Source organism: Callorhinchus milii, unplaced genomic scaffold, assembly GCF_018977255.1.
Source record: "Callorhinchus milii isolate IMCB2004 unplaced genomic scaffold, IMCB_Cmil_1.0 Scaffold19, whole genome shotgun sequence".
In the NCBI taxonomy this organism is placed as follows: Eukaryota; Metazoa; Chordata; class Chondrichthyes; order Chimaeriformes; family Callorhinchidae; genus Callorhinchus; species Callorhinchus milii.
Window position 1 is genome coordinate 776,058 of NW_024704760.1, and position 10,888 is coordinate 786,945.

Consider the following 10,888-nt stretch of genomic DNA (forward strand, 5'->3'; position numbering starts at 1 on the left):
TGTAAAGTGAATTGACTGTATTTTGTGGGCGCAACGCGGCAGCCAATTGCGTACAGCATGTAGTTGTTGCTGTCGCTCTCTCTCTCTCTGTTTCTCCATCTCTATATATCTTTATGCTGTACATCGATCGTGCTGTAGATCTCTATAAAATGTACATCTCTCTATACAGTGCCTATATAGAGCAGCTTTTTGTAAATTCCTTATAATTTATTTGCTGTATACTTTGTATAAACAACGCGATCACATTTTATTTTTATTTCCCGGCCACGTCTCCAGAACCCTGTTTGTGATTAGCGCTCTGGGACGCTATCCTGCGTGAGGGGCGCTATAGAAGTGCAAGATGTCGCCGTCGTGGTTTAAACACCATGTGCTGCAACAAGGACTATTGATGTGGACGTGTTTTTTGGTGAAACCGAACAAGTTCAAGTTGAATCCAATTAGACCATTTGCAGGACCCGTAATTGGCTCCTTGCTTGCGTTCCTCCCTTGTAATTAATAACGGGCTGACTGACCCAGACATTGTGCGCTCGGGCTCTTTGACCAGAATAATCTTTTGAGTAGGAGCAAAATCACAAGAAACGAGTTAGAGTTTGTGGAGAGGAGACGGGGAGGGACTAACAACTGGGTTCCTACTTACTGCTCGGTTAAGAGGCACGGGAAGGCAAGAGGGAATCAAACCCGGTTCCTCTCGCTTGCGAGGCGAGGGCTCTACCCACTGAGCTACAGGGCACCACACACTCTGCCTTTGACGGTTCGAGTGATCAACACTGATTGCATTGGCGGAATAATAATAACAACAATCCTTGCATTTGAGACAGCGCCTTATCACGTCTTCGAGAGGTCTCAAAGCGCTTCACAGAATTTATTGTAAAGTCAATTGACAGTGTTATATATATATAGAACTCTGAAAAATTGAAATCAATATATAATGATCATCCTTTGCATTTGGCATAGCGCAGCATGGCGTCAGAGGGTACACAGGGTGAGGGATAAGGGTCACAACAGTACCTTATAAGGCAGTATGAACTTACATTAAAATCAGTACCAAATATGGGTCTCAACGCCTTACTCTGCGGCACTGGGTCATTCGATGTCAATTTACATCACAATGAACACCGCAACTCCCTACATCATCCAACAATGGCGGCCACACTCAATAAAAAGGGGGCGCGACGGGGGGGGGGCAAAAAGTTCACTAACGAATCTTGAATTGGTGCAAGAGGACTCCACGCAATTGTCGACCATGACCAAGTTAAGATGCCGTTCCAGACGCGGTCGTTCGCGCAAGCGAAGTGGGAGGAGGACGATGAGGAAAACCAGGTGTCGGGGAGGGAGGCGACGGAGGAAGTTCAGCCGTCGCACCCGCCACCCGACCTACAGGAGGAGGGTCCGCAAGATGGCCTACCCCAAACGGTGCGCTAGGCCTCGCGAAGACCTGGAGCCCAACCTGAAAGCAAAGGCCCACAGACGTCTCAACGAATCCTTGAAGCAGCATCGAATGTCGCTCAGGATGCCCATCTGAAGGCCAGCCGCCACGTTCTTACCTTAAGAATTAAGTGTATCAGTTGATATTGAATAAAAACAAGTCCCTGAGACGTGGGACGTAAAACATAGAATGCTTTTTACTTTGTTTCTGTGGTTTTTTTAAGAATCCGCAGTTACTAAAATATAGCAAACCTGGGTAGCGAGTTAGGTGCTACTACTACACGAGGCCAGGGATAACCTGAGCCGTTGCGGTAATGCGCTTGGCAGAGGTGACTGGATTGGATATTCTGCACTCGTCTTGTGGCTCAGTGGTTAGAGCACTCGCCTCGCAAGGCGAGAGGACCTGGGTTCGATTCCCAGGCAGGGTGAAACCTTAGGCAAGTTTCCTCACTCCACAAACACACACACGCCTCTGTTTACCGGCAGTAAGTAGGAACCCCATTGTTAGTCAATTGGCGGATCACTTTTCCGCTTGTATATGGTCACTCAATCTGCGACTGTTTGTGGGACGTTGCTGTGCGTAATTGGCTGCAGCGTTTTGCCCACAAAATATACGGTCAATCCACTTTACAGTGTATCCTGTGAAGCGCTTTGAGATGTCTCGAAGGCGCGATGAGGCGCTAGATCAAATGCAAGGATTATTATGATTAATTCTAAAGAAATGGTCATCATAAATCTGAGATGCTCAGACGTGTCGGGAAGGAATGTGTTGATCAAAGAGGAGCCTGGCCAGCGCTGGGTATAATTTACACGTCGTGTCTTTCCCGAAGGAACGAAGAGGAGTAATTCCATCCGCTCTAAATGGGGAGGATTTTTGTCAAAACAACAATGGAGGCTTTTTACTGTTTGGGGAAGAAGGCAGAATGATGTCATTGGCAATAAAGCAGTGACTTGGCAAGCTCGATCACAATGGCTTTGAAAGGGGAGTGAGGGGAGTGAGGGGAGTGGGGAATGGAATGGACTCTCTCTCGTTCAACTTTGTAGTCAACGTCTTCCAACCTTAATTTGATTTGCCAAGAACTCACATGTTTAAGACTTCTTCCCTTTGCCTCCAGGTGGTTTACAGGCATTTTTGTCCGGGCAGGTTTCTGAGCGGCCCCCACCAACCGCCCCCATTACATGGCAGACTATAATAATCAAGTGTAATGGAGGAATGGCTCCAGCCCCTGCGTCTCTGTCATCTGGGGGGGAATAAAAGTCAGTCTGTGCCCCCGTCAGAACTGTCAGCTGGAATCAATGCAAGCACAGAATCATGTACTGAATCAGAATACAACAGAGCACGTGCGTATACACACACACTCACACACAGATTTTATACACATACACAGAGTATGTACACACATACAGTATATATACACACACAGTATATACATACAAACACACACAGTATATACACACACATACAGTATATACATTCACACACACACAAATAAACAACAACAACACGATTACATTTGTATAGCGCCTTTCATGTCGGGAGGACGTCCCAAGGTGCTGGACAGTGTACAGCATTTCAAAGGGATTCAATATGGTAGAAACAGAGAAACTATTTCCTCTAAAATTGGAGCTAAGCCATTTAGGATTGAAGGCAGTTCAGGAGGCAGTTTTTGACCCAAAAGGGAGTGGAAACGTGGAACTCTCTTCCTCCCCCAAAAGGATTATGGCTGGATCCATTCACATTTTCAAGACGGAAGTGGATTGATGTTTGTTAGGTCAAGGGATATGGGGCAAAGGTGGGTAATTGAAGTTGAGGTACAGATCAGCCGTGATCTTATAGAATGGCGTAACAGGCTTGAGGGGCTGAATGGCCTCCACCTGTTCCTATATTCCTAAATAGATTTATGTCCGCACACAACTTGGATTTGTAAATGCGCACACAAACACGCATTGGTAGCCAATAATAATCCACGCATTTGATACAGCACCTGATCATGTCACATCACAGATAACGTGCACACCCACCACACTGGTTTGGTTCCCCTCAGACCTGTCTGTGTCTCTGGGTTGGGCTCATCAATCACAGCTGCCGAGGTAGGGAAAGAAGGAATGTCATTTGGAAATTTTGCGAGCTATGGAAAAAGGATATCCGACTCACTGCAGCGACATCGTTTTATACGCCAAAATATGATTCATAAATCTGCTGTTCTGGATTGGGGGGTAGAGTGTATTACGCACATTGACTGTAGCATGCAATGTTTCCAGATAGGTCTGGTTGAGATGAATGAGATGCTATGAGCAGAACAGCTGATGCAAAGAGGTAGACGGTTAAAGGGGAAACTCCTACTAATATTTTCAGAGCTCTCTGTAACCTGCAGCTGATTCTCGGCTGTGTGTTGGGTTGAGGCGCTGGTGTGTTGACCCTTGCCCGACCGGTCTCTTGTCTCAGACCGTGGTCAGGACAAGATCCTCACTTCTCCTCCCGGCTTTTCTCCAAATCCCTCCCTCCCTCCCTCTCAGCCTCCAAGAATTTCTGAACGCTGCTTCTTCTAGGCTCCTTCCACCATGACCCTGAGGCTAACATCTGCCACTCAGACAGTAATATAACAGGCATGGTTCCCTCCGATGGAGAGATAGTGTACACCCACTGCACAAACAATCTGCATTCTCTTTCACGTCTGCCATACTCGGGCTCTGGGAGGTAATTGAATTGACCTTCCAGTGGCTTTTAGCCCGCTTGTCAGTCTTTGGATTTAAGTTGAAAAAAGAAAAGATGGAAAAATCCCTCAGGGAATATTTCAGGGATAAAGAATAACGTTTTGGGCCCTGTTATTTCCTCTCCCCCTCCCAGCCACCCCTTCACCCCCAGCCCCCCACCCGAGGTAGATGGAATTCTCTTTCAGAAACTCCCTTTCCCACTAGGAATTGTGAAGTCCTGTAGTTTAGTGATCCCAGCACTCGCCTCGCAAGCGAGAGGATCTGGGTTTGATTCCCGACCGGGCAGGACAAAACTTTGGATAAGTTTCCTTTCTCCACACACACACACACACCCACGTGCTACAGTAAGTAGGAACCTGGTTATTTGTCGATCGGTGGATTGCTTTTTCGGGGGTAATAATCCCTTGAAAAAAATAATAATTTGGTCATTCAATCCATGACTGTTTGTGGGGACGCTGCTGTGCGCAATTGGCTGCCACGTTTCTCCCACAAAATATACAGTCAATTCACTTTACACTGTATCCTGTGAAGCGCTTTGAGATGTCTCGAAGACCTGATAAGGCGTAATACCAAATGCCAGGATTATTATTATTAAATCCCTTCCCATTCATTCCCATTATAACAGCCCGTTTTGAGATATTTATTGATATCTCACACTATTGTTGTGATGTTTTGTTAAAGTTTGGTTTGCCGCAGATAGCAACTGTGTTTGTCTGAGGACCCAGGACGCATGGCAAAGTCAGAGCAAGACTCAAGTGAGCAGGTCATTTAGGAGCAGTCAGTAATGATTTCCTGAAGGAGGTCAATATGAGGACACTGGAAAAGATTTGTCAAAGCAGGAAGCAGAAGGGGCTTTAATTCAAAGAGAAGCCTGCCTTACTGGCAGCCTCAGTGCCTTGAAGCCATTCCCTTCGTTGCAATTACCTGATGCCCGGGCTGACAGCTGGGGGGAGAGGAAACTCTCAGTCTATATATCTTACACTCTATTTGTGCCCGGCACATTTCACCTCTTCCAATCATGCAATAAACACGTTTTCTGGAAGTTCAGAGATCCACACAATAAAGCATTGCTATTCCTTGTGATTGTGACTGTCACTTGGGTCCAGTCGTACCTAATAATTTCAGACAGAGGCCTCCCCATGCCAGGGCTGGAGACAGGCTAATGGGATTAGACACCAACAAATGTGCTACAAATCAGAGCAGAGGCAACGGGTGCCAGGGCAGAACTGCACTCAGTTTGAGATGTGGTGTGAAGTAAAGTGATGGGTTTTATAGCTTTTACCTAATGTGGGTTTTATTGCAGTTTAAAATTACACTAACCTCTTCCCCGCTGAGGCCTATAATATCATAATAATAACAATCCTTGCTTTTATTATAGCGCCTTATCGTGACTTCGAGATGTCTCAAAGCGCTTCACAGAATATACTAAAAAAATGGATTGTTATGTGCTTTGCGGGCGACACGAGGCAGCCGATTTGCAGAGCAGTGTCTCACACACAGTCACGGATTGAGTGACCATATTATTATTTTGGGGAGGATTTTATTTGAAGGGATTATGCATCGGGAGCCTGCCCTGTGCCCACAAACACAATCGAAATCCAAGATGCCGAGCACATTCTTCTTGAAATGGGCGACCTCTAGAATAAATAGCTGAGTTAGTTTGCAAGATTTCAATCGATAGATTTTTAAAAACTAAAGGGATTAAGAGATATGGGGATAGGGCGGGTAAATTGAATCAGGTTAGTAGATCAGCCATGATCTTATTAAATGGCGGGACAGGCTCAAGGGGCTGGAATGGCCTACTCCTGCTCCTATTTCTTATGATCTTATTATTTCTTAATGAAGACGTCCTCCCAATGTGAAAGGCACTATACTGTATAAGTGTTCATTGTATGATACCAGCGGTGATGATTATCACATCAACATTATAGTGAAAATATAGGAACAGGAGTAGGCCATTCAGCCCCTCGAGCCTGTTCCACCATTCTATAAAATCATGGTTGATCTGTATCTCAACTCCAATTTCCCACCTTTGCCCCATATCCCTTGATACCCTGACCTAAGAACACATCCATCCACCTCAGTCTTGAAAAGTAGATGGAATGTCCTCCCAATGGGGAGGACATTCCCAATCCTCCCAAGGCGCTCTACAAATGTAATTTTGTTGTTGTTGTAGTCAATACATGGCCTCAAGGTAAAGCCCCTTTCCCTCCCAAATCGATTATGAATTATCGGATTATTAGACCCTAGTGGGGGCTATGAATTGATTTCCAAATTCCAAGGACACATGGTCAAAGTCTGCTAAAGGTCCTCTATGGACCCAACAATTAGGGCTTCAAACACTCAGCGCCCAAGGTCAGAGAGACTCAGATAACCCCATAATGGGGGAATATTCTTTGCCTAGAACATACCATTCTTCCATCTTCAAATGGTGTCCACTTCAAAGAAAGAGCCTGGAGTAAATTGAAGCTGCTAATCCAATCTCAGGTTTCAGATGACATTCATAAGGAGCTTGAGATCATTGCTGCAGCTCATGACGCCATTGAGAGCCTTTTACTGGATTACTGACGGGTAATTGATTTAGAGCGAGCCATTATCCACTGTTCCACTTCTGTCCCCACCACAACAATTTCCCTCTTGTAATTCAGAAAGTTTGACGACTGGTAATGAATAGCAATACTGAACAGCCGCTCCACATTAAGCTCTCATGATGTCTGATTGAGGGGGTTAGGGTTAGAGTCCTCACTGGGCATGTGTGTCAATACATTCCATCATAATAATAATAATAATCCTTGCACCTTATCACATCTTTTCCACTGTTGCCATATCCCAATAGGATCTAAAATAAGACTAGTCTAAGTTCATTGGTGTAGAACCATTGGAGACTTTCACCTCAACATTTGGGGACAGGGTTGACAACAGCAACAACTTGCATTGTTTACTGTTGATGCAGCAGTAAGTAGGAACCTGGGTGTTAGATGCTATCCTGCATGAATGGCGCCATATAAATAATAATCTTTGCATTTGATATAGAACCTTATCACATCTGATAAGGCACTATATCAATTGCAAGGATTATTATTATCATTATTATTATTTTCGAGGCATCTCAAAGGCCTCACAGAATAAAGTGTAAAGTGAATTGACTGTATTTGTGGGTGAAACAGGGCAGCCAATGTTTCACAAACAGTCATGGGTTGAGTGACCAGATTTTTAATTTTTCTAAATTTCTTATAAAAAAGGGATTATCAACCCCAATGTTAAGTAACGCATCAGACCTGTTATATAACGTGTTGTGAGTTTCACTCTCAAAAAAATCAAATGTGTTTTATCATTCACTTTCAAACCACCAAAGTGAAGACATGCTACTGGGTTAAAGAAGCAGCCGGAGTATTGTCCGTGGACAAATTACATTAACATCCAACCTCAGGATCACAAGGCTGTACCCACTGGGCAAAGGCTTTGGCAATAATATCAAAGTCGCTCCTTTGAGAGGACAGTGGTGTTGCTTTAGTTGAATGGTCACGAACTGATCACACAATCCAGCATTTTATACGAGGGAAAAGTTTGTCTTCTTGGAAAATTATTAGACTCGAATGAATGAATTCTCAGTGGCTAGAGACCAACACAAAGCAAATATACGTCACAAGAGGGTAGAGAGGCAGCTTTCAACCAACTATTGGGTAGTAACTGCTTAAGATGTAGATTTAATAGAGGTGTTCAAAATGATGAGAGGTTTTGATAGAGTAGATAGGAACTGTTTCCACTGGCTGGTGGGTCAGTAACCAGGGCACATAGATTTTAAGATAATTGACAAAAAAAAGAAGGGAGATGAAAAGATTTTTTTTTGCGCAGAGAGATGTTACGGTCTGGAATGCCCTGCCTGAAAGGGTGGAAACAGATTCAATAACAACTTTCAAAAAGGAATTAGATAGGTACTTGAATAGAAAAAATTTGCAGGGTTCAGGGGGGGAAAGAGCGAGGGGGAGTGGGACTGATTGGGCAACTCTTCCAAAGAGCTGGCACAGGCACAATGGGCTGAATGGCCTCTTTCTATGCTGTAATATTCTATGATTCTACATAGGTGTCAGCTTACAGTATATTCTGTGAAGCACCTGGAGACGTCTCGAAGTCAGCCCAGTAATATATCCTGAAGGTGTATGGATTTAGGGGGTAGAGAGAGTCCTGATGTCCAGGCGGGTGAGAGGAGACTGATCCGCTCAGCCTCACACATCTCCCTTCTCAAAGTTTCCTTCCTTCCCTCCTTTCTCCACAAAGACATGTAATTTCATCTTGATCCCAGTTACGCTGTTAACTTGGATGGTTTTTCTGGTCAATTATTCCTCAGGCCTGTTCCTCTGGAAAAAGAAATAGGCACTTTATGTAATGTTGTGCCGAGCTGGGGGTGATGTCATCTTACGTATTTCACAAGAAATCCAAGTCAATCATAAAAACAAGTCTTTAATATGAACCATATTCCCTGGAGCAGCTGAGGGATGTGAAAGGGGGCTTGCTATTGGAGATGCACTGCTCATGGCTTGACACTATGAACTGGGGGTGAAAATAAAACTTCTCACTCACTGCCCTCCTTTCACTACCTTACTTTTGAACTGTGAACTTTTAATTTTGAAAGGGCGAAGGTTGGGCCAGATTCCTTACTCCACAGGCCCCTGTTTACCTGGCAGTAGGTAGTCAATCCACGGCTGTGTGTGGGGACGCTGCTGTGCCCAGTTGGCTGCCGCATTTCGCCCACAAAATATACAGTCAATTCACTTTACAGTGTACTCTATGAAGCGCTTTGAGACGTCTCGAAGACGTGATAAGGCGCTATATCAAATGCAAGGATTAGCAATAGTATCAGTGTCTCTTCTCTTCCCCATTGTGTGTGCAGTCAGGAAACTTGCCTAAGGTTTCGCAATATTCAGGAATCGACTCCAGGTCCTCCCGTTTGCGAGGCGAGTGCTCTAACCACTAAACTGCAGGACTCTACAAGTCTCGATTGAGTAAAATCCAGATTTATAAGTGTTTATCTCAACACGTTGGGGGAAATTTTATCTGCAACGTTTATCCCAAATACGAACAGAACAAACTAAAGCTTACAAGCTGAATATGTCTCCTTCTGGATTGTGTAAGAGTGAAGTCACTGAATAAAAACGTCAAGAGTTTAATTTTTCATCTCTATAGCTCTCTTCAACAAAGCTCCAGACTCTAACATCCTTATTTTTTTATTCCTGCAATGGTGTGTTTACTTAACAAGTAGTAAGATTTTTAGACGAGATTATGGATAATGTCTGATTCCTAGGCACGCAGTCTCAAACCACAACACACAGCCACAAAGAGCATCAGAATAAATCACTGGAAAGGTATTTGTAACACACAGGCTGGTGACGATGTTAGAAAAAGGACTAGTGATCCTGACTAGTGAATGTAGATACTCAACTGCTCAGCACCCAATCCTCACCAAATCCACCTTCAGGAGGATTCGACTTTTTATAACGTATTAGACTAAACAATAATAATAATCCTCGCATTGGATACAGCGCCTCATCCCGTCATCGAGATGTTTCAAAGCGCTTCACAGAATATACTGTAAAGTGCGGTGACTGTACATTCTGTGGGCGAAACGCGTCAGCCAATTGCGCACAGCAGCGTCCGTCCCCACAAACAGTTGGGGATTGAGTGACCAAATTATTATTATCATTTTTTAAAAAAAACATTCAAAAGAAGCAAATTAATTCAATAAAGTTTAACAGTGGTTAAATAGAGTTATATAGTTTTTTTTAAAAAAAACTATATATGTCGTGAGAGTTGTTAATGATATGCTGTTTACAATTAGAAAGTTGTATCACCGTTTTATTTTTTCACGATTTATATTTGATAAACAGGAAGTTCTTTACTCACAACAACAGTGCAAATAAAATCAAACATTTTACCTGAATCCATACCCGCCTGGGGAACAATCTATGTTGAGACTTCTTGACTCCCTTGATCTGGCATGTCTAAATATATTAATTAAATGGTTTTCCAAAAGGAAAAAAAAGTGGACCCTCTTTGCAATAAAACGTTGATCGCTTAAACCTGCGGATCTTTCAACTGGTAAAAATCTCTTAAGAGGTCATTAATAGGAGAGAAGGTAATGATTCCCAGGAGGAAACAGGCGGGAAGCGAGTGATGGGAATCGAGCCTTGCCTGGGAACTCTCAACTTGGAGAAAGTGCTTTATTTTTGGGTGTGATTTTTATATCGCTTTAGCAAAAGCCATAAAAAGTGCGGAGGAAGTGGGCCCACTACCTGAGTAGAGCATCCACTTACCCTTTCAGTATAATCAGCCCATTAAATTCTGAGCCTCCTCTCATCTCTGCTTCCACTTTCTCTTTGTTAAAAACAACTCATTTTATGGATCCCTCTTAAACATGCGGATTAATGAGATGCAATGAACAGCGATGCTGAACTAACTCTAGGGTTGAATAAGTGGACCTCTTACACAGTGGAGCCACTGCTCCTGGGTCATTACTGCAATCCGAGGGCTTTAATGGTTTGAGAACTCGCCCCGCAAGCGAGAGGATTCAGGTTCGATTCCCGGGCGGGGCGAAACCTGAGGCAAGTTTCCTTACTCCACACGCCTCCGTTTACCTTGCAGTAAGTAGAAACCTGGTTGTTAGTCGATTGGTGGATCACTTTTCTGGGGTTAATTATCCCTTCGAAAAAATATATGAATTCGGTCATTCAATCCATGACTGTTTGTGGGA